Below are 25326 nucleotides of genomic sequence, written 5' to 3'. Positions count from 1 at the left end.
GTTTGAGGGGGGCTGGGGATGGGTGGAGGGGTAATATTGTCCAAACATTGGGGGGAGGGAGGGGCAATATAGGAACATAGGAGAGTGTCAGGTGTTCATTGAGAGTAAAATGTTGAGAAAATCGTATCAAAATATAATTAGGAGGGTTACCTGTTTAGGATGCTCAGGGGGGATGGTCTGATGCGGGACGGACTCTGGGGGAATAGCTGAAGGTTCATTTTGCCAGGGTGGGTTGTACCATTGGGTAGAGACCCAAGAAGTGAGAGTTGGGGTGGACCCACATCCTGGGGAGGACTAATGCCATCAAATAGAGAGAACTGTATCTCTCTTGAGAAAGGGTGGCTCCCAGGGCATTAGGGCAGTTGAGAAAGTCAGTCCCTGAACACGGCTGCAAGTATCTCTGGACATGGCTTCTCAGGAAATGGAGATTGGCTGGTGCTGTGGGCCCCAAGGGGAGGGGAAAATGGATGTTGAATGGATGGAACCAAGGTAAATGTGGGGGCAAGAGAGTAGTTTTGTGAGAGTACATGAGGATGAATATAAAACATGTAATATTACACCAAAAACATAGGGGATGACAGACTAATAATGTAAACCATAATGCAAAACATAGGATAACTAAAAAATTTAGAAAACTGTACATCCTAAAATATGGACCACATTGTAAGCACAGATGTCACCTTGTTTGAAAGCTATTGTTTTGGAATCTGTACATCAGTTTCAGGAAAATGAATAACTTATGAATAAGTTAAAAGATTATCGCTGTGGAAGGGAAAAGGTTTTATGGTGGATCTGTGGGAGTACTATATATTGTATATATGAATTACTGTGATCTAAGACTCTTGTGAAGAGAAGCTCAATAATTAGAAAAAAAAAGAAAAGAAAAAGATAGGATGTAGAAATTTTTCCAAATCAATATGTACTCTAGATCTAACCTTTAAACTCATCGCTACATTCCATTTTACTAGTAAGGGAACCTGACATTATATTGGGATTCACTTTACAGGAAGTTTGGGATCACAGAGTGGTTCAACAATGGCGGTGGAGGAATACTGATATGGGATGTTATTGCCAGGCTATATATGGTTGACAGGGAGTTATACAGGGCATATGTCCAGGGTACATGGTAATGTTTAGATATACTAATAGTGGAAACAATTAAAAACAACAGCTGGCGGGGTACTGGGTTACTGGCCGGGGGGTCTCTGTCATGGTCCCTGGGGGAGCAGCAGCAGTCCCCCAGGTGTAACGGTAAGAACGAGGAAGGAAAGAGGGCCCAACAGTGGGCTCCTGATACTAATGGCTATGCTTGTGAGCCTATACACCTGCAATAAGAACAAGGCCTAGAGTAGCATTGTGCCTGGGAGTTTCCTCCTGACAGCCTTCATGTTACTCAAATGTGGCCAGTCTCAAAGCCAAACTCAGCATGTAGATGCAGTGCATTCCCCCCAGTGTGGGACATGACACCCGGGGATGAGCCTCCCTGGCACCGAAGGATCACTACCACATACCAGCTGAAGATGCAACTAGAAAATGACCTTGAATTAAAGGTTCAATGCGGATCAGCAGAATATCCCTGTCTACATATAATAACATGACTTTAAAATGCTGTTTGACCTAATGTAAGGGGGAAATGGAAAGGAGAATGAGTTTATATGTCTATGAGTCTCTAAAAAAGAGTCTGGAGGTTGTCAGAAGGAATGCCCTTATGCACAACTGAGCAGAGTCTAAGAGACAGATAAAGTACATACAACCCCAAGTATTGGTTCTTTTGAGGGATAAAGAGACCCACGGGTTCTATGGTCATGGCAGATGGGGTTCACTGCCATGGCAGATGGCCCTTCTTTGGAGCTGGTGTTTCTGCATGATGGAACAGGACTCAGAGGGGATCCCTTTTCACAAGACTTGCATACTACTTTACTGAAATTGTAGTTGGTACTGGGGTTTAAGATATATTTAGGGGATTTGAATCTCTGGACTGACAATATGATAGCCAGGCCCTGAGCCTCAGCAGACTTCAGCTCCTACACTCTGATTTATTGGACTTACCCCGCTCAGCTAACATGGAGTTGAAGAAGGTCAATCACCACACCATGGAGCCTAGAGTGTCTACAACTGAAAGCAGGAGGAATGCATCCATTATCCATGTGGAATCTAAGCCCCCATTTGACATAGATGTGCAATGGACACAACCAATCCAATGGCCACAGAGAAAATGTGGCATGGGTGTGGGAAGGGTGGCCATGGTGGCTGCTGGGTGAGGGGAATGGGAGGAAGAGATGAGACGGGGAGGCATTTTCGGGACGTGGAGTTGTCCTGGATGGTGCTTCACAGTCAATTACAGGACATTGTAGATCCCCCCAGGGCCCACTGGATGGAACGTGGGAGAGTGTGGGCTGTGATGTGGACCATTGACTATGCGGTGCAGTGATGCTCAGAGATGTACTTACCAGGTGCAATGGATGTGTCATGATGATGGGAGAGAGTGTTGCTGTGGGGGGAGTGGGGGGTGGGGGTGGTGGGGTTGAATGGAACCTCATATGTTTTGAATGTAATATTTAAGAAAAAATTTAAAAATTAAAATTAAAATTAAAAAAAAGTGAGGAAGTACCTCCCAATGAATTTTTTTATGATACTAAATCTAAAGTTGTTTTGCCTTCAGCTCCTTTATTAATTGACTTTAGAAAGTCACTTTCCCCTCCACTAACACTTCCTCCCCCCCCCATACCTGAAGATGCTCAGCCAAAGTTGTCAGCTTTACAAGAAGGAATTTTACAGGCTAGATGGGAGGGTGACCTGGAGGCACTTCAAATGGCCTTTCTGGTTACCATACAAGAAAGAGTAGCTCCCAGAGTGGATCCTCAAAATCTGAATGCAGTTTATGAGTTCACCCATGAACTTCCCATTTAAATTTTTGAAAGAGTTTAAAGCAGTGCAACAATATAGTCCAAATTCTCCTTTTACTTATGGTATGGTGCAGGGGCTTGCCGAAGGCTCTAGGCTGATTCTGGCTGACTGGTATTTGTTAGCATGCAACACCCTGGGGTCTAGAGAGTTTTTACAATTCAAAACCTGGTGGACAAATCATATCCCCATTTCCTTGGATCAGTTAGTGGGGGTGGGGAATTGGGCAGGAGTAGATCAGCAATTAACAATGGATGATCAAGCCATTGCACAGGTCCATAGGTGTTGCTTATGGGCCTGGAAAAAAATTGAGGCTAAAGGCCAGCCTCTAGTGTCATTTCAAAAAATGTTACAAGGACCTATAGAAACTTACCCTGACTTTATTGCCTAGTTGCAAGAGGCTATCAAAAAAACAGGTCAATAATTAAGAAGCTGCTGATACTCTTTTACAGATAATGGGTTATGAAAATGCTAATCAGGATTGTCAGGAAGCTATTGGGATCATGAAAGGTAACGTGGATTTGACTGAATATATTAAATTGTGCCTGGATGTAGGGACGGAGGGCCACCATGCTACAATGATGGCTCAAGCTATGGCAGGGATGAAAATCAATGAGTGCTCGCTTCAGCAGTACATATACTAAAATTGGAACAATACAGAGATTAGCATGGCCCCTGCGCAAGGATGACCCACAAATTCGTGAAGCATTCCATATTAAAAAAAAAAAAATCAATAAGAAATTCTCTGGAAAATGTTTCAATTGTGGAAAAATTGGTCACATTAAAAAGATTGTTGGAAGAGGTCTGAGAGACAAACAGTGCTGCCCAAACAGAATATTTCTGCTCAGAAACCCTTTGAGCCATGCACCTGCTGGGGTAAAGGAAATCATTGGGCTAGCTAGCCAATGTGTATCTAATTAACATAAGAATGGCATTCTCTTGTTGGGAAACTTCCAGTGGGCCACTCCTAGCCCCACTCCAAAAGGGGGCTTTCCCAGCTCAGCAGAGTAATCCTGGCATTCCCCAGTACTGCACAGTGCCCTGGACTTATCCCCCACCACAGCAGGAAGAGCAGTTGTAGATATCCTTGTGGCAAAACCTATTATCTTGCTTCCAGGGGATACCCCCATTTGTGTAAAAATGGGAATAAGGGGACCTTTACCAAGTGGCACAGTCAGACTTCTTAGGAGGAGCAGTCTCACTTCCCAGGGAGTTAGAGTACATACAGGAGAAATTTTGGCTGTGACTATCAAGGAGAAATTCAAGTTACCATGTCCACCTCAGTTCCTTGGAAAGCTGATATTGGAGATTGCAAAGCTCAATTGTTATTGCTCCCTTATGTTTTTGTAGGAGCTAGTGGGAAAGCCCAAGGGAAAAATGGTTTTGGAAGTACAGGAGTGATAGGAGTATTCTTAACTGAAAATTTTTTAGAATCTTGTCCTGCTTGTGAAATAACTATTCAGAACAAGCTGTTTAAAGGACTTATTGATACTGGAGCTGAAATTTCTATCATTATTTCTAACCATTGGCCCTCTACTGTCCATTACAGGATGCATCTATTTCTGTTGCTGGACTTGGCACTCCCAGAGGTTTAAAACAGAGCATGCAAATTTTTCATTGTCTGGGACCTGAATGGCAGCATGCCACCTTGTGGCCATATTGTTGTGGACTTACCTATTAATCTCTGGGGATGTGATCTATTATAACAATGACAGGATGAAATTTATATTCCCCAGGTTAGCCAATATAGTAAACAAAGTAAAAAATTAATGAGGAAACGGACATGTTCCAGGGTTAGAACTGGGTAAGCATCACTAGGGAATTGTTGAGCCAATAGATCCCACAGCTCACAATAATCATGGGGGATTCAGATATTCACTTTTTCCATAGTGGCCACAGTTCAGTCTAGCCTCCTTGGACCACCCAAACCCATTCCTCTTAAATGGACTACAGCCTCTCCAGTTTGGGTTGAACAGTGGCCATTAACTCAAGAAAAATTGGAGGCACTTCATAAATTAGTTGAAGAACAGTTAGATAAGGGGCATATTGAAGAATGTTTTAGTCTTTGGAACTCTCCAGTGTTTCCTATTAAGAAAAAATCAGGCAAATGTAGACTTCTAACAGACCTCTGAGCTGTTAATGCAATCATTCAACCTATGGGTGCACTGCAGCCTGGTTTGCCCACATCAGCTATGATCTGTCATAGCTGGCCACTTACTGATTTTAAAAGATTGCTTCTTTACAATACCTTTTGCTCCCCAGGACTGGGAGAAATTTACGTTCTCTGTGCCTTCTTTCAATAATAAAGAACTGGGTGGTGGGCTTGGCCCAGTGGTTAGGGCATCCATCTACCACATGGGAAGTCTGCAGTTCAAACCCTGGGCCTCCTTGACCCATGTGCAGCTGGCCCATGTGCAGTGCTGATGTGCACAAAGAGTGCCGTGCCACGCTGGGGTGTCCCTCCCATGTAGGGGAGCCCCATGTACAAGGAGTGCACCCATAAGGAGAGCTGCCCAGCATGAAAGAAAGTGTAGCCTGCCCAGGAATGGTGCTGCACACACCGAGAGCTGACACAACAATATGACACAACAAAAAGAAACACAGATTCTTGTGCCACTGACAACAACAGAAGTGGACAAAGAAGACACAGCAAAATAGACACAGACAACCAGGGTGAGGAGAAGGGGAGAGAAATAAATAAATAAATCTTTAAAGTAATAATAATAATAAAGAACCAATGAAATGGTTTCAGTGGAAATATCTTCCTCATGGAATGCTTAATAGCCCACCATATGTCAAAATTTTGTAGCTAAAGCTATAGATCCAGTCAGATTGGCTTTTCCTTCTTGTTATATTATACATTACATGGATGATATATCGTGTGCTGCTCCCTCTTCTCAGACTCTAGTTTAGCATATTAGGCCTTAGAAAAGAGCTTAACTGTAGCAGGATTAAAACTTAGCCCTGAGAAGATTCAAAAAGTTACTGCTGTTTCTTATCTTGGGACTATTGTTGACAAAATTACAATTATGCCTCAGAAGGTTCAGATTCCTAGGAACTCTATTAAAATTTTGAATGATTTACAGAAATTATTAGGAGATATAAACTGGCTAAGGCTCAAAGTGGGCATTTCCACATATGGACGGTCTAATCTTTTTTCCCTATTACGAGGAGATCCTCAATTAAATAGCCCCTGGGTTCTGATGAGAGAAGCAGAACAAGAACTAAGACTTATAGAGAAAAACACTTAAAGTGCCCAAGTTGAGCACATTAATCTGAACAGCCACTGCAATTGATTATCTTGCCTTCTGTACACTCTCCCATGGGAATCCTTATGCAACAAGATCATATTGTAGAATGGATATTTTTGCCTAACAGTGTTGTTAAAACTTTATCTCCTTAAGTGGATTTTATGGCCCAGATTATTCTGAAAGGCCATGAATGCACTCGTGCCCTTCAGGGATGGGACCCTTCTCATATCATTCTTCCACTTTTACACAAGTTGAGGCTTGCCTACAAAATCACTTACAATGGCAAATACCCTTTGCTGATTATATTGGACAGATAGATAATCATTACCCTAAAAATCCTGTATTACAATTCATTAAAAGCACTCAATGGATTTTACCTAGCATAATCAAGTTTCAACCAACACTTGGTGCCCCTACAATCTTTACTGATGGGTCTGGAAATGGCAGAGCTGGATATAATGGATATAAAACTAAGAAAATTCCTACTCCTGGATTTTCAGCTCAGCAAGCTGAATTAATAGCAGTACTTACTGCTTTGCAAGACATACCAGAGTCTATAAGCATCCTTTCAGACTTGGCATATGTTGTCCAGGTTACTCAATTGATTGAAACTGCTCTTATGAACCCTAACTTAAATCAGTTTCTTTATAAGCTTTTTAACAAACTTCAACAGATAATTAGAAATAGAAAAAGTCAATTTTTTATCACTCACATTCTATCTCATTCAAATTTACCTGGACCATTAGTATGAGGCAATAATGTCTGATAAATTTGTCACTCCTGTTTTACAAGAAGCTATTCACTTTCATAATCTAACTCATTTAAATGCAGCTAAACTCAAAGCTCATTTTCCTTTAACATGAACACAAGATAAGAACATTTTTCAAACTTGTCCATCCTGTCAAATTCTTAATAATTCCAAACAATTGAAACCTGGAGTAAATTCCTGTGGTTTAACTCTTAACTCTCTGTGGCAAATGGATGTAACTCATATCTCCTCCTTTGGAAAATTATGTTATGTTCATATCTCTGTAGATGTTCAGGATTCATTTGGGCTACAGCTCAGACAGGAGAAACTGCTAGACAAGTAAGACAGCATTTGTTAGCTTGCTTTGCTATAATGTGACTTCCCCAGTCTCTAAAAACTGATAATGCTCCAGCTTATATATACCAGTGTCTCCCTTAAAAAATTTCTAGATACTTGGAGTACTTCACATATTACAGGACTTTCTTATAATCCCCAAGGGCAAGCTATTGTGGAGTGAGCGAATCAAACCCTTAAACTCATGTTACAAAAACAAAAAAGGGGAGACAAGGAGACACCACAGGTGCAGTTACATAAAGCACTATTCACTCTTAATTTTTTTAATTGGGGAAGAACCTGGAAGGGATGGCAGCTGAAAGGCATTTCCATAATAATTCTAAAACTCAAACCCAAACTCTGTCTGAAAAACCTTTAATTTGGTGGAATGATCCACTGACCAATGAATGGTCAACAGGGAAGCTGTTAACTTGGGGATGAGGGTATGTATGTGTTTCCCCAGGAGACAGAGAATGTCCTGTGTGGGTACCAGATCATCGAATAAAACCATATCATGAATGCCAAAGGATGATAAAAGTTCCTGTGGAACCCAGAACCTCTGGTCATGCAAATGGAGAGATTGACACTGGAAACTACACGACTGGGTCCCACTCTGAAGACTAGAGCAGCTTCACCTCCCACATGGGGGCAAATTAAATGTCTGAGTCAAGAAGCCAAACAACAGTTGGAAAAGGAGGAATTGCCAGTTACTGCTCCTAATTTGCTAGTAGCTATGCTTGCTATAGTGACAGCAACTGTAAGTGTTTTGCCTATAGCAACTGCTGAAACTCATTATACTTACTGGGCATATATTCCTAACCCCCCTTTACTTCATCCTGTATCTTGGATGGAAACTCCTCCTCAGATTTATGATAGTGATTCTTCCTGGGTCCCTGGGCCAGAAGACTCCCACTTGCCATTACCTCCACAAGAGGAGGGCACTAATTTTAATGGGACCCTAGGATTCATCAAGCTGCCCTTATGTGTTGGCCCTGCTGGTGGGTGTCTAAATTTAACATATCAAACATGGTTGTCAGTCACCCCTAACATGGGAATATTTCTAGAACTCAATTACATCTTATATCAGGGTTGAGTTTTAAATATAAACATTATAATAATACTGGCCTCAACCCAAGAGACAAACCCATATGTAGATATCCTTCTTTGAGAGATTCACCAAGTGAGAACCTTTATTGGGAAGATTGTCAGGGGTCTAGTAGTGTATTGCAGTATGGATGAGACCTGTTCTACTTATGAAGGACTGAGTTGGAAGGTGTATAAACATAATTTTACTACTGTTATTACAACTTCTGCAAAACACCCCATTGTCTGGCATGGGATGGTCCCACCATTTCCAGTATTAGGCCATGGGCCAGCTCAAGTAACATTATGGAAAATTCCCTTCAGTTTAGGGTCCATTCACATATGGGAAGATCGCTATCAATATCCCAATAATTATTCTTTATCATTTTACACTTCTGACAATTTCTCTTTCCGTATTTAGTCCTGTGTCCATAATCCATATATTTTCATGACTGGAAGCTTTTACCTAAAGCTGAGAAGTCCAGTGTGAAGATAATTCATGTAAACTATATACTTGCCTTAATTCATCTTTATTCAATAATAGTCATTGTTATATTATTCTTAAAAGGTGGCTAGGCATTTGAATACCAGTTAATCAAACTGGACCTTGGGAAGCTTCACCTGATATGCATGCTTTGTTATTAGCCCTACAAAAAGTGCTTAAGGGCACAAAAAGATTTATTGGAGTACTAATAGCAGCTATTATGGGCATTATTGCCCTTATTATAGTAGATGCTGTTTCTGGAGTGACTTTACATCAAAGTATCCAAACTACAGAATTTGTCCAAGCCTGGCATCATAATGCAAGTCTGGCTTGTGTAAGTCAAACCAAAATCAAAAAAGAAATCAATTCTAGGTTAGTAGATTTAGAAAATGCCATACTACCCCTTGGAGAGGAGTTATGAAATGTAAAAATGCAATTGAAATTAAAATGTAGATCCCCCCAGGGCCCACTGGATGAAACGTGGGAGAGTATGGGCTATGATGTGGACCATTGACCATGAGGTGCAGCGATGCCCAGAGATGTACTTACCAAATGCAACGGATGTGTCATGATGATGGAAGAGAGTGTTACTGTGGGGGGAGTGGGGGGGGTGGGGGAGGTGGGGTTGAATGCGACTTCATATTTTTTGAATGTAATATTTTTTTAAATGAATTTTAAAAATTGAAGAAAAAATGTGATTGAAATGTTTCTAGCTTCTGTGTAACCCCACATGTTTATGATAGTCATTTCTCATGGGACAAAATAAAATGCCACTTGCTCGGACATCAAGACAACCTGATCTTAGATATTCACCAATTGCAAGCTGATATACTGAGTATTCAAAATGCTGATTTGAAATTGTTACCTGCTTCTCAGACGATGGCTGGAATTACCAATGGACTACAGTCACTAGACTTTATGGCTTGGGTGAAAGTTTGGGGAGGAGGTATTCTAGGAGGAATGTTGCTTATTTGTCTATGTTTATTTCTTTTGTGCTTAGTCCTCAGATATATGCAACAAACACTGTAGGGTATGAAGCAGCAAGCAATCGCCAAATCTACCTTCACTGCTTTGCAAAAACAAAGAAGAGGGAGATGTGGGAAAATAGCTTGAATTTGAATGTGGGAACCTGGCTTGAAGTTGAAATGTTTCCATAATGCAGATAAGAAGTGTGGGCTTAGGAACACCAGCCTTGACTAGATGGAACACTGTCTGGTCAGCATGAAAATTGTTTGTATGTGGAGACATTTGAACTTTGTTATGGCCAGCTCCCTAGCATTTCCAGTTCTACAGTTTTAATAACAAGCAGACTTGAAAATAAACATAGATAACTACTGCTTTGTAATTTCTAATAAATACGATGTGGAAACTAGGGCAAGGCTCTCAGTTCCAGAAGCTGTTGAGCCCCCTGGTCCCATCTTTAATTTATCTCTTGTCTATTTCTGTCCTTTTATTTCTTCAGTTCTGCATCACCTTCCCTTTGTGCAAACCTATTGCTGAGCTGGTCTCAGTAGCATAAGGTGTGGCCATCATCCCAATAGTCTTGGAGGGAGGGGTCTGGAGCTTGGTTGACACTCAAATGCATGATGAGTATGGAACCAAGTAAATGGCCATTGGACAAGACTATGGACAGGATGGGTCCCTGTATGGTCCCAAGGAGATGAAACTATCATCTTAAGAATGACTGTCAGACTGAAATTGAATGGAGGATGGTCCCTGCAGGTTTACTGAACTGTAAAGGACCCATGACTCATGTTTCCCACCCAATTTCTCCTTATTGTAATGAAAATGTTTCTCCTCCTATGTCTGTCCATTTTTGATTATGAAACAGATACATTGTTTTGTAAGTTTCAGAGGTCTGTAGCAAACAAGACAAACTGTATTTCTTTAAACTGATTGTGATGTGATTTAGTACTTGCATTGTTACTGATTTAAGGTTTTTTTAACACTAATGTCTTTTTGGAATTCAGAGGGTAGAGTATAGCAGTTTGATATTAGTTTGATATTAGTCAGCACCCCTTTGGCTGACTGATACAGGGTGAGTTATGAGAGTCCTGTATGATGTTATATATGCTTGTTTTGTAAGTTCTCAAGTATTATTATGTACTTATTTTTTATGTATTGTTATGTATGAGTGATATACATCAACAAATTTTTAAAAAGAGTGAAAAAACAGGAAAAAAAATTAGTTAACCATATAATGGGATTTTCCCATTCCGAGCAGACTCAGTTTAGTAGTAGAATGAATTTCATTGAATTGTATTCCCTTATAATAGTAAATTATATGTCTCTGGGTGGGATTTAAATGCCTTTTTGTCTACATGCTTGGTATACTCATTGTGGTAGTCAATTCTCTGGCCAGACATGGACCCAGAGGATCTATGAGAGTATCCCCTAAAGTTGGGCAACTGAGTTGGGATCCTGAGACCTCGGAGAGGGTTGCTGCCTGATGGACTCTTTGGGCTTGAAGGGGGCACCCCAGAACTTGGTTCTGTGGCTGAAGGTGCACTTTATCTCTGTAAGATGGGATCAGGATTCCTCTGTCTCTGGCATTGAGGATCCTCGAAGCAGACAGTCAGGAAAGAAATAGGTAGTCCTTGAGATCCCTTAAACCTCAATGAATAGTGATTTTCTTATCAAAATTATTAGTTGTTCCCAAAGTGAATATTTAAATCTCCTGCTGAAGCTGTATGTGGCTAGACCACCCTTGGTCTTTGGTTTTGGCTTAGGTTTAGAACCAGGTGGGCCCAGGATTGTAGGTTAGGGTCCTAACACAGATTCCAGTTCCCAGGTATAGGAGACCTCCCACTGGTACCCTGATTGAGGAGTAAAATTCTGATCAATGAACCTAAAGTATAACTCACCCAAGCACTGTCAGGGAGTCACAATGGGCAATAACCAAAGCTCTACAATAAAAGAGAAATGTCATCCTCTAGACTGCATCTTAAAACATTGGGAATAATTTTATTACAAGCCACCATAATTAAAAAGAGAATGAAATTTCTGAGTAAAATTGCATGGCCACAGTATAAATTAGAGCATGGTCAGAAATGATCATCAAAGGGATCTCTTGAATACATGCTATTTTGCCACTAGAAATATATTGTAAGACAGTAAATGGGATGAAACATATGTTCAAAATTTTATGACTTTTTCTAATAGTCTTAAACTGCAACATCAGTGTTTTGGGCATGGTATGATATTAGCAAGTCACAGGCCTTATACAATTTGCCAACCAATAAAAGGGAAGACACTACTCCCTGATTTCAACCCATCAGACAAAGTGCTGGACTTGTTCATTTTCCCCACTGCTCCTTCTGCACCTTGTGAAGGAGAAGAGGGGAGGGTGATACTGAACTGCCCTTAGATCTCTGCAGAAATGGCCTCCCTATCTTATACCCAAAGTGGTACTCAATTTGGCTAGGGAGCCCTCCCATAGCTGGGTAATTCCCACTAAGGCTGATGCTAGCTGGGATTGTTAACCAAGGCCATCCAAGAGGTTACTTGTTTGTACACACTTGTACAATTGGAAGAATTCAGTCCCAAGTACCATGAAGATCCCAAGAAAATGGAAAATATATTCAGTTCTATTATTACAAGTAATATTCCTAGTTGTGTAGATATACAGGCCTTATTGAATGTGCTGTTAGCTTTGGAAGAAAGAAGAATATTGTTAGAAAAAGACCATGACCAATATAATGGCCTGGAAGACGGAGGATTAGAGAGCCTTTGAGATCACTTCTCTCTCCAAAAAATAACTAGAAGACAAATGGAGAATGTCTGGAGTGCTGTTCTGGGACTAAGGACACAAGGGGAAGACTAGAAATCACCCAGAAGAGAGAGGAATGAAGGAAAAGAGTCTTGGCTGGCTGGAAAAATCCCACAAGTAAAGCTGTAGCAGTAGGTAATGGTGCCCATTCCTCTACCCTTAGAGCAAAGAACAGGGGTTCCACTGGCCCCTGCTAGATGGATGCAGATGGAGGGGGCTGCAGGGGCCCTTACCAAGGGAGAGGAGAGGGAGGGACACAGCTTACAGCAAATTCAGAATTTGACCAGTGAACTTGGTTTACTACATTAGAGGGATCTCATACTTCCAGGCTGGATGGGGCCATGATATTGTTTGCCCTGAGAGCCTGCAGGGAACAAAAGATAATTTGCCTTCTTAAACACCCTCCCTACTGTCCTGAGCTAGATGTTGAAGACACAGAGAGAGGGAGAGTGTGCCCAGCCAAGGGAGAACAGCTTCTGAGAATGTTTGTGAAACTTGGTCCACCCTGAGTACATCACTTCTGTCCCACCCTTGGAGTTACAGTGAATTCATTCTCCCATAGCATCTGGAGCCTGAGTTGAGGGGTCTGCCAAAGACCACTATCTGCTGGCAGGTCAGAAAAGTACATGAAAAATAAAGGAAAATAATACATACATATATACATACATGAATACATAAATACATAAATTAATAAGACAATCAGGTATTTTACTGTCTCCCTCTCCAAGGCCCTTGGAAACTAGCCTGCACCTCATTAGTGGGTCCTAAACCCTGGTTTGAGCAGTTAAACTGAGGCAATCATTAATATACAGAACAAGTGGACCCAAGAATCAAAGAACAGTGTAAGTAAGTTAAGTAGCAAGTAGCACACAGCTACTTAACAGTAAATCCCTAGGCAAGAGAAAGTGAACATCAAAGTAAATTCAGCATCATTAGCAGATGCCAAGTCATTAGCAAAAAATTAAAAGTCTTACTAAAAAAAAAGGAAAATGTAACTCAGGCAAAGGAACAAATCAAAACCCCAAATAAGACAAAGGATTTGAAACAACTAATGAATGAAGTTCATAAAGATCTTCTAAAACAATTCATAGAGTTGAAGGACAACATGACTATAGAAATAAAAGATTTTAAGAAACTGGGTTAGCACAAAGAAAAATTTTAAATCCTGGATAGAAAAATAACAGAGTTTATGGGAATGAAAAGTACAATAAGTGAGATTAAAAGTACAATAGAGTTAAGGACTATGATTAGTAGTAAGATTTTGAAAATGTTCTTTCACAGTTTGTAACAAATGTTTCATGACAATGCAAAGTGTTGGTGGAGGGTTGATGTATGGGACCCCTGTATGATGTTATGCATGTTTGCTTTGTAAGTTCACAACTTTTACTGTACACTTAATTGTTTATTTTTGTTCATATATAAATGATATAAAGATAAAAATAATCGGAATGGTTGGGGGAAAATACTTTGTTTAGTAGTAATATGGAATGGTTAGGGGGAAATACTTTAGTAGTAATATTTTGGCAATGTTCTTTAATCACTAGTTAAAAAGGTTTAAAAACAATGCAAGATATTGGTGGTAGGGTGAGATGTTATATATGCTTGTTTGATGTTATATATGGTTGTTTTGTAAGTTCACAACTGTTATACACTTACTGTTTATGTATGTTTCTATATGAGTGATATGTTTAAATAAATTTTAAAAAATACAAAAGAGGCATAAAACCACAGATTTGAAATCATAGAAGAAACAATCAGGACAGAACAGCTAAATTTAAAAGCAAGAACAGAGAGAGAAAAGAATGAGAAAATTGAACAGGCGGTCAGGCTGTTGAATGATAGCATGAAGTGCACCAACATGCTGTTATGGGAGTTCCAGAAGGAGAAGAGAAGGAAAAGAGGCAGAAGGTGTATTTGAGGAAATAATGCCCCCTAATTTCCCAACTGTTATGAAAGACATGATTACATGTGTCCAGTACTATGTCCAACATATTCTGATTAGGATGAATCCAAACAGACCTACTCCAAGACACATAATATTCAAATGTTAAAGATAAAGATAAAATTCAGAAAACAGCAAGGGAGAAGTGAAACATCATATACAAGGGATGTCCCATAAGACTAAGTGCAGATTTCTCTTCAGAAACCATGGAGGTGACAGTCAGTGGTATGATATAATTACAGTAATAAAAGAGAAAAACTGCCAATGAAGAATTCATTCTCTGTCAAATTGTCCCCCAAATATAATGGTGAGTTTACTATAGTTGCAGACAAGCAGAAACTTAGAGCTTGTAAACAAGAATCCAGCTCTGCATGAAATACCAATGTGAGTTCTGCAGCTAGGAAAAAGTAAAAAAGAGAGAACGAGTCTGAGAGAGAGAGAGACTTAGAGAAGACTATAGAAATGAAGACTCTCAGAAAGGTTAAACAAAAGTGTAAAGAGAGACAAAATAAGATATGACCTATAAAAGCAAATGGATAAAATGGTTGAAGTAAGTAATGTCTTTACAATAATAAGTTTGAATGTTAATAGATAAAACTCACAAAACAAAAGACATAGGCTGACAGAATAAATAAGAAAACATGAGCCATCCATACGATGTCTGTGGGAGACTCGCCTTAGACCCATGGATGCAAATAGTCTGAAAGTTAAAGGTTGGAAAAATATATTTCATGCCAACAGTAACCAAAAGAGAGCAGGAGTACCTATACTGGTGTCAGATAAAACAGACTTTAAATACAAAAAAAAATGATAAAATTTCAGAAGGTCATTACATATTAATAAAAGCACAATCCACCAGGAAGGAATAACAGTCTTAAATATCTATGCACATAATCAGGGTGCCCCAAAATACTTGAGGCAAACTCTGTAGAGAAATAGATATCTTTACAATAATAATTGGAAATTTCAGCCTGCCACTCAAATCAATAGATAGAATGAGACAGAAGATCAACAAGAAAACAGAGAACTTAAACAATATGATAAATGAGCTGAACCTGACAAACATATACAGAACATTGAACCCCAAATCATCAGTTTATTCATTATTCTCAAGTGCTCATGGATCTTTCTCCAGGAGAGAATACATCCTGGGCCACAAAACAGCTCTCAATAAATTTAAAAGACTCTGCCATGACACACTGAGTATACTGGGGGAGAGAGTAAACTGCAATGTAAACTATTATCCATGCAGTGCAGCAGTGCTCCAAAATGTAATTCACCAAATGCAATGAATGTACCACAATGATGAAAGAGGTTGGTGATGTGGGAGGAGTGTTGGGGGGGTGAGGTGTGGGGTATCTGGGAACCTCATATTTTTTAATGTAACATTTTTGTGACCTATATATCTTCAAAAATACACTTGAAAATAAATTTTAAAAAGAAAAAAAAAGACTGAAATTATACAAAGCACCTTCTCTGTTCATAATGGAATGGAGCTGGATATCAATAAAAAGGCAGGAAAGGGGAACATTCAGAAATATATGGAGGCTAGGCAACACACTCCTAATCAGTGGGTCAAAGAAGAAATTGCAACAGAAATTAGATATCTCAAGATGTACGAAAATAAGAACAAAACTTATCAAACTTATGCAATACAGTGAAAGCAGTGCTGAGAGGGAAATTTATAGTCTTTTAATTTTTTTTATTTTTAAAAAGTATTTAGATTATATAAATGTTACACAAAAAATACAGGGGATTCCCACATGCCCTGATTCTCACATCACCCACACTTGCCCCCATTAACTTCTTTCATTAGTGTGGTGCTTTCATTGCAATTGATGAACACATTTTGGAGCATTGCCACTAAGCATGGATTATAGTTTACATTGTAGTTTACACTCTCTCCCACACAATTCTGTATGTTATGGAAAGATATGTAATGGCCAGGACCTGTCATTGCAATGGCATTCAGGACAATTCCCAAGACTCAAAAATGCTTCCATATTACACCTGTTTTCCCTTTCCATGACCTCAGAACCTCCAGTGGCCACTGCCTCCACATCAATGATATAAGTTCTTCCATTGCTAGAATCACAATAAGTCTGTAGTAGAATATCAGTAACTGTACTCCATAGTTCACTCCCCAGTCCTGAGGATTCTGGGATGGTGATGCCCACTCCACCTCTAACTGAAAGGAGACTTCAGTTCCATAAGGCCAATGAATAGTACTCTGTTGCTTGCAGGTGTAGGCTTTCTCAGTTCCTTGGTATGGTGGTTATCCATCATCACCTCCTTGTTAGTTGTTCAGGGTGTGTCCAATGAACTGGAGAGTAGGTGTTGTAACTCTGTTAAGGCTAAGGGCTCAGCTGGCACATGGACAGCCCAAAGATTCAAGTCTTGGACACACATCTACCAACTCCAGCATCAACTATAGATTCAAAGAGAAGGGACCAAAGAGCCATGTGTAGGGAAACCAAATTTGTAGTCTTACATGCCCATAATTAAAAAGGAAGAAAGAGCTAAAATCAAAAACCTAACTGAACAACTGGAGAAACTAGAAAAATAAGAGCAAACCAATTCCAAAACAAGCTGAAAAAATAAACAGCAAATATTAGAAGAGAAATAAATGACACTGAGAACAAAAAAAGCAATAAAGAAGAAAATCAACAAAAGCAAAAAGTGGTTCTTTGAGAAGATCAATAAAATTGACAAACCCTTAAGTAGACTAACAAAGAAAAAAAGAGAGAATATGCAAATAAATAAAATCAGAAATAGAGGGGAGACATTATGACTGACCCCTCAAAAATAGAAAAGATCCAAAGAAGATATAAGAAACTATATGCCAACAAATTAGATAATCTAGATAAAATAGACAAATTCCTAGAAAAGCACAATCTACATTGTACAAGAAACCCAAAATGGAATAGAACAGGTAAAACTCTATTTGCAAATGATGTGATCTTATAATTTGAAATTTCCAAAATACCTACAATAAAGATATTAGAACTAATAATTGAATTCAGCAAAATGGGAACATACAAGACCAACACAAAAAAAATCATTTGCCTTTCTATACACTAGTAATAAGCAGGCTGAGGAGGAAACTGAGAAAGAAATTCCATATACAATAGCAACAAAGAGACTCAAATATCTAGGAATTAATTTAACCAAGAATATAAATGATCTGTATTCAGAAAGCTATGAAACACTGTTAAAAGTAATCAAAGAAGACCTAAACATATGGAGGGACATTCCACATTCATGGATTTGAAGAGTAGACATCATGGAGATGTCAGTCCTACCCAAACTGATACCTAAAATCAATACAATTCCAATCAAAATTACAATAGCCTACTTAACAGATATAGAAAAAGCAGTTACCAAATTTATTTGGAAAGGAAATGTGTCACAAATAGCCAAAAACTTCCTAAAAAAGAATGGGGTGAAGGGACTTTCACTTTCTGAACTTAAAGTGTATTATAAAACTACAGGAGGCGAGGGGGAAAGATGGTGTCTGAGTGAGTGCACCTTATAGTCTCTCCTGCAAAGAGGTGGCTGGGCAACATTGGAAATTCTTCAGGACCAGGCTGTGTCAGGGTTTTGCAGGGCAGGAGGTGTCTGGACATCAGTTTGGTGGGATGGTGACAGAGAAGATTTTTGAAAAAGGCAGAATTGAGGCTCTTTCATGGAGATAGGGGCTGCACGCAGGATGCTGCCCCCAGGGGCGGGTGGCATGGCAGCAGTAATTCCTGGAGGCTCTGCTGTGCTAGGGAATTCATAAGGCCTGAGCAGGCTATTCGGGGGCTTGCAGAGCAGGAGATGTTTGGAAACTGATTTGGTGAGACAGAGACGGAGGAGTTTTTTGCAAGATGTGGAATTTTGGGTTTCTGACATGGAGATCAACGTTTCTGGCTAGAGCCCCATCCCCTAGGACTGGCTGCTGATCTGCAATGGTCCTTAAATTGGTTGCAATAAAGAGGCATCACCAGCAAGCTGTTGATTGGGCTTGCAGGGCGGAAGGTGTCTGGAAGCCGATTTGGTGAAACAGAGACAGAGTTTTTTGCAAGGCATGGAATTTTGGGTTTCTGACACAGAGATCAGCACTTCTGGCTAGAGCCCCACCCCCTAGGGCTGGTTGCCGATCTGCAGCGGTCCTTAAATTGGTTGCAATATAGAGGCGCCCCCAGCAGGCTGTTTTGGGGGCTTGCAGGGCGGGAGGTGTCCTGAAGTCAATTTGGAGAGAGAGCAACAGAAGAGACTCTTGTAAGAGGGGGAATTTTGGGTTTCTGACACAGAGGTCAGAGTTTGCAGAAGTGACCCTGACCCCATAGGGCTGTCACCCAGATGGGGGCATCCCTGAAGGCTGTGTTGCATTGCAGTGTTCCCAGGCTCCCTGTGAACCGGATTTGAGGTTGCCAGGTCTGTGTCCCCTAAACCTTGGTGGCCCACACCCCAGAGACTCACACCTCTTGAGTCTGTAATATCACAGACTTCCCATCACTGAATCCACCATGCCCTGAGGTCTATCTGAGATCCTTGATTGTCCTAGCCTTTGGTGTTTGCATTTTTTTCCTCTTTCTTCTTTTCTTTTTCCTGCTTGTTTCCCTCCCTTTCCTCTTCCAACCCCCCCCCCATTTTCCTCTCTTTTTTTTCTTTTCCCTCTTTTTCTTCTTATTTTATTTTATCTAAATTATACAATAGGTGCTTCAGGGAACACCTCACATTTGCTGGGTTTCCTCACCCTCCATTTCCTCGTTTCTGTGTGAATTCATTTCAGTCACCTACACTTTCTCCTTTCCCGCACATCTTGATATCCTCCATCATCTACTGTCTCTCCTATATTCCACCTCCCTTTCTTTGGTCCCCAAATTGTCTAACTTTTAATTTCTAATACCCTTGTTTTGTTTTATGTCTTTTATCCACTCTTGATATTATTGTCCTTTTTTCTCTTTCCCTCTTTCATGAAAACACTGGCTTTTTAATTCATACCATATTCCTCCCATATTCAGTCGACTACCTCATTATAGGTACTATACCTACTGCTATAATTCTACACAAATTACATGAATCTAATATCCCATCCTCCCAGATCTCATATTGTTGTTCTGTTAAAATTTATTACCAATACTACTTTACACATTTTCCTTTTACACAATTGCTTTCCCTGGCCCTAATACTTTCCTTCAAAGTGAACACAGCCAGCAAAAAGAAATTAGAATAAGAAGAACAAAGTGACAAAGAGAAGATATAACACTTACGTAAGAACAACAGCTAATTAATCCCTAAGACTAGACAAAGAAGCTAAGGAACTGATTAAACCTGTCAAGATAAAATGATGACCAGAGAGCAACAAATAACTAAAAACCAAACCAGTAATCAGGAAAACATGGCTGAATCCAATGAACAAACTAAAAACCAGGAAGGGGAGCAGAACTTCGCACAAGTAATTAAAGATCTCAGACCATATATCAGAGACAAACTTAAAAAAGTAAAGGAAGAGTATAACAATATGAAGAAAACACTTGGAGAGGAACTTGCAGACATATGCAAAAAGATAACAAGTATTATGGGAATAAACACCACAGTTCAAGATGTCAAAAATACACTCTCAGCAAATAGCAGCAGATTAGAAGAGGCAGAGGAGAAAATTAGTGATGTGGAAGACAGTACATCAGCAATCAAACAGATAGCAGAATTGATCGATAAAAAGATAGAAGACATCCAGCTAGGACTTAGGGACCTGAATGACAATGTAAAACACACAAACATATGTATTATAGGCATCCCAAAAGGAGAAGAGAAGAGAAAAGGGTCAGAAGGTGTGTTGCAGGAAATAATGACTGAAAATTCTCAAATCTACTGAGAGAGACAGATGTACATATCCAAGGAGCAAAATGTACCCCAAACATCATAAACCCCAACAGGCCCACCCCAAGACATATACTTGTCAAATTATCCAATGCTCAAGACAAAGAGAAAATTCTAAAAGCAGCAAGAGAAAAGAAAACCATCACATACAAGGGAATCTCTATAAGATTAAGTGCTGATTTCTCATCTGAAACCATAGAGGCAAGAAGCCAGTGGTATGATATAGTCAAGGTACTAAAAGAAAAAAATTTCCAACCAAGAATACTCTCTCCAGCTAAACTAGCATTCAAAAATTATGGAGAGTTCAAAATATTCACAGATAAACAGAAATTGAAAGAGTATGCCAAAAAGAAATCTCCCCTTCAAGAAATACTAAAGAGAGTTCTGCAGGAAGAAAGGAAAAAAAAAAGACAGGCAGAATTGGAGGAGAGTGTAAGAGCAAAAAAAAAGACAAAAAGAGAAGAAAAAAAAACAATCAAAATATGAAAAACACTAATCCAATCAAAATATGGCTAACATAAATAATTCCTTGAAAGTAATAACACTGAATGTCAATGGATTAAACTCAAAACATTCAGACTGGGACATTGGATAAGGAAATATGACCCATCTAAATGTGGTCTACAAGAGACACACCTTAGACCCACAGATTCATGGAGGCTGAAAGAGAATGGTTGGAAAACAATCTTACAAGCAAACAATAACAAAAAAAAAAGCAGGAGTAGCTATATTAATATCAGACAAAAAGACTTTAAATGCGAAAAAATTGTGAGAGATGAAGAAGGATACTACATATTAGTAAAAGGGACAATATCTCAAGAAGAATGAACAATCACAAATATTTATGCTCTGAACAAGGGGGCCTCCAAATACGTGAGGCAAACACTGGAAAAACTAAGTGAAAGAATAGGTGCATCTACAATTATAGTGGGAGATTTTAATACACCACTATCAACTCTGGACAGAACATCTCAAAAGAGAATCACTAAAGAAACAAAATATTTGAACAGTATATTAGAGGAGCTGGACCTAATAGACATATACAGATCATTACACCCAAATACAGCAGGATATACATTTTTCTCAATTGCACATGGATCATTCTCGAAGATAGACCATATGCTAGGCCACAAAGAAAGGCTCAATGAATTCAGAAAGATCGAAATCATACAAAATAATATCTCTGACCACAGTGGAATAAAGCTGGAAATCTGCAAGGGCCAGAGGCCCAGATTTCACACCAAGATATGGAAATTAAACAGCACACTCTTAGAAAAACAGTGGGTCAAAGAGGAAATCTCAAAAGAAATCAATAACTACCTTGAAACAAATGATAATGATAACAAAACATACCAAAACTTATGGGATGCAGCAAAAGCAGTACTGAGAGGGAAATTTGTAGCCATATTCATACATCAAAAAAGAAGAAAGAGCAAACATTGAAGAACTAACTGCACATTTGGAGGAATTAGTAAAAAAACAGCAAAGTAATCCAATAAGAAGAGGAAAGAAAGAAATAAAAAAGATAACAGCAGAACTAAATGAAATAGAAAATAAGAAAGCACTTGAAAAGATAAACAAGACCAAGAGGTGGTTTTTTGAGAAGACCAATAAAATTGACAAACCTTTAGTGAGACTAACAAAGAAAAAAAAAGACAAGATGCAAACACACAAAATAAGAAATGAGAAAGGCGATATCACCACTGACCCCATAGAAATAAAGATTTTCATAAGAGGATACTTTGAAAATCTATATTCCAACAAAAATAACAATTCAGAGGAAATGGACAAATTTCTAGAAACACATAAGCAGCCTATATTGATGAAAGAAGAAATTGATGATCTCAACCAACCAATCACAAGTCAAGAGATAGAATCAGTCATTAAAACCTCCCAACTAAGAAGAGTCCAGCCAGACGGCTTCTCAGGTGAATTCTACAAAACATTCCAGAAAGAACTAATGCCAATCCTGCTGTAACTATTCCAAAAAATCAAAACAGAAGGAACATTGTCTAACTCATTCTATGATGCCAAAGTACCCTAGTACCAAAGCCAAACAAAGGCACCACAAGAAAGGAGATTTACAGACTAATTTCTCTAATGAACCTAGACATGAAAATACTTAACAAAATACTTGCTAATCATATTCAACAACACATTAAACGAATTATACACCACGACCAAGTGAGATTTATTCTGGGTATGCAAGGGTGATTCAACATAAGAAAATCAATCAATGTAATACACCATATAAACAGATTGAAGGGAAAAAATCACATGATTCTATCTAGAGATGCAGAAAAAGCATTTGACAAAATACAGCACCCTTTCTTGATAAAAACACTCCAAAAGATCAGAATACAAGGAAATTTTTTGAACATGATAAAGAGTATATATGAAAAACCCACAGCTAACATCATTTACAATGGTGAAATCCTAAAATCCTTCCCTCTAAGATCAGGAACAAGACAAGGATGCCCACTGTCTCCCCTTCTATTTAACATTATCTTAGAAGTACTTGCTCAAGTACTGAGGCAAGAACCAGATATAAAAGGCATTCAAATGGGAAAGGAAGAATCTAAAATTTTATTATTTGCAGATGACATGATCCCATATATAGAAAACCCTATGAGGTCTACAACAAAGCTTCTAGAACACATAAATGAGTTTAGTAAAGGCACAGGTTATAAGATCAATGTGAAAAAATCAGTAGCATTTCTGGACACCAATAATGAGAAAGATCAGGAGGAAATCAAGAAACAAATACCATTTACAATAGTAAATTAAAAATCAAATATTTAGGAATAAATTTAACTAAAGATGTAAAAAAAACTTATACACAGAGAACTACATAAGACTGTTCGAGGAAATCAAACAAGACCTAAATAAATGAAAGAATATTCCCTGTTAATGGATAGGAAGACTAAATATTATTAAGATGTCTATCCTACCAAAACTGATCTACACATTCAATACAATCTCAATATAAATCAATACAGCCTTCTTTAAGGAACTAGAAAAACTAACTATGAAATTTATTTGGAAAGGAAAGAGGCCACCAATAGCAAAAGACATATTGAAAAAGAAAATGAAATTGGAGGAATCACACTACCTGACTTTAAAACACACTACAAAGCTACAGTAGTGAAAACAGCATGGTATTGGCATAAGGAGAGACACATAGACCAATGGAATCGAATTGAAAGCTCTGATATAGAACCTCACATATACAGCCACATAATATTCGATAAAGCCACCAAACCCTCTCAACTGGGAGAGAGTGGCCTATTCAACAAATGGTGTCTGGAGAACTGGATAGCCATATGTAGAAGAATGAAAGAGGATTACCATCTCACACCTTATACAAAGATCAACTCATGATGGATCAAAGACCTAAAGAGAAGAGCCAAGACCATAAAGACTTTGGAAAGTAGTGTAGGGAAACATCTACAAGACCTTGTAATAGGAAATGGCTTCATGAACATCACACCAAAAGCACAAGCAGCAAAAGAACAAATAGATAAATGAGACTTCCTCAAAATTAAAGCCTTGTGCACTGCAAAGGAGCTTGTCAAGAAAGTAAAAAGGGAGCCTACACAATGGGAGAAAATATTTTGCAACCATATATCCAATAAGAGACTTATAACTTGCATATATAAAAAACTCCTATATCTTGAAAATAAAAAGATAAGCAACCCATTTTAAAAAATGGGAAAGAGATTTAAACAGACACTTCTCCAAAGAAGGAATACAAATGGCTAAAAAGCACATGAAAAAATGCTGCAAATCTTTGGCTATCAGGGAATGCAAATCAAAAGTACAATGAGATACCATCTTACTCCCATAAGATTGGCAGCTATGAAAAAAACAGAATACAAATGCTGGAGAGGATGTGGAGAAATGGGAACACTCTTCCACTGATGGAGGGAGTGCAGAAGGATCCAACCATTCTGGAGGACAGTTTGGCAGTTTCTCAAAAAACTAACCATAGATTTGCCATATGACCCAGCACTGGAATATACCCAGCAGAACTGAAAACAAGGACACAAACCGATATATGCACACCAATGTTCATAGCAGCATTGTTCACTATCGCCAAAAGTTGGAATCAACCCAAATGCCCATCAACAGATGCATGGATCAATAAAATGTGTTATATACATACAATGGAATACTACTCGGCTTTAAGAACAAATACATTATAAACACACGTGATAACATGGATGAAACTTGAGAACCTTATGTTGAGTGAAACAACCCAGGCATTGAAGGACAAATACTACATGACCTCAATGTTATGAAATAAGTAAACCAAGCTGCCTCAGAGAGCTAGAGACTGGATGATAGGCTTACAGGAAATCAGGGGGTAGAGGAAGGATGTAACCTGACATCTACATGGATGAAATCTATAAGGTGGAGGTAAGCATGTGTACAAGGAAGGGATTAAATGGGGGCCGAGGGTTACCTTTGGGTGGGGCTTTATGGGCTTGAGGGGGTTAGGGATGGGCGGATGGGTAATATTGCCCAGAAATTGGGGGGAGGGTGGGGCAACATATGAACATATGAGATTGTCAGGTGTTGGTTGAGAGTATAATGCTCAGAAAACCTTTTCAAAATATAATTAGGGAAGTTACCTGTTTAAGATACTTAAAGGGGATAATCTGATGCAGGACATACTCCTAGGGAATATGTGAACGTTTATTTTGCCAGAGTGGGTTATATCATTGGGTAGAGACTGATATAATGAGAATGAAGGTATACCCACATCCTGGGGAGGACTAATGCCATCAAATAGAGGGAACTGCATCTCTCAAGAGAAATGGTGCCTCCCATGGCATTAGGGTAGTTGAGCTTGTCAAGCCCTCAACACTGTTGCAAGTATCTCTGCAACAGTGATACAAGAATGTATCCTCAAGAAATGAAGATGACTATCACTGTGGGCCC

At 39.1% G+C, this 25326-nt stretch overlaps 1 non-coding gene across 1 annotated transcript; it reads left to right on the top strand.

The window, feature by feature from the left end:
• The first annotated feature begins 3520 nt into the window (after window positions 1-3520).
• Window positions 3521-3624, top strand: LOC111761897 (U6 spliceosomal RNA). Its single transcript, XR_002795134.1, has one exon. It is a non-coding gene; the product is annotated as a U6 spliceosomal RNA (small nuclear RNA).
• The last annotated feature ends 21702 nt before the right edge of the window (window positions 3625-25326 follow it).

The sequence above is a fragment of the Dasypus novemcinctus genome, chromosome 6 (genome assembly GCF_030445035.2).
Source record: "Dasypus novemcinctus isolate mDasNov1 chromosome 6, mDasNov1.1.hap2, whole genome shotgun sequence".
NCBI lineage: Eukaryota > Metazoa > Chordata > Mammalia > Cingulata > Dasypodidae > Dasypus > Dasypus novemcinctus.
The sequence above is the reverse complement of the archived record's forward strand: the minus strand, read 5'-3'. Positions and strand labels throughout refer to the sequence as shown.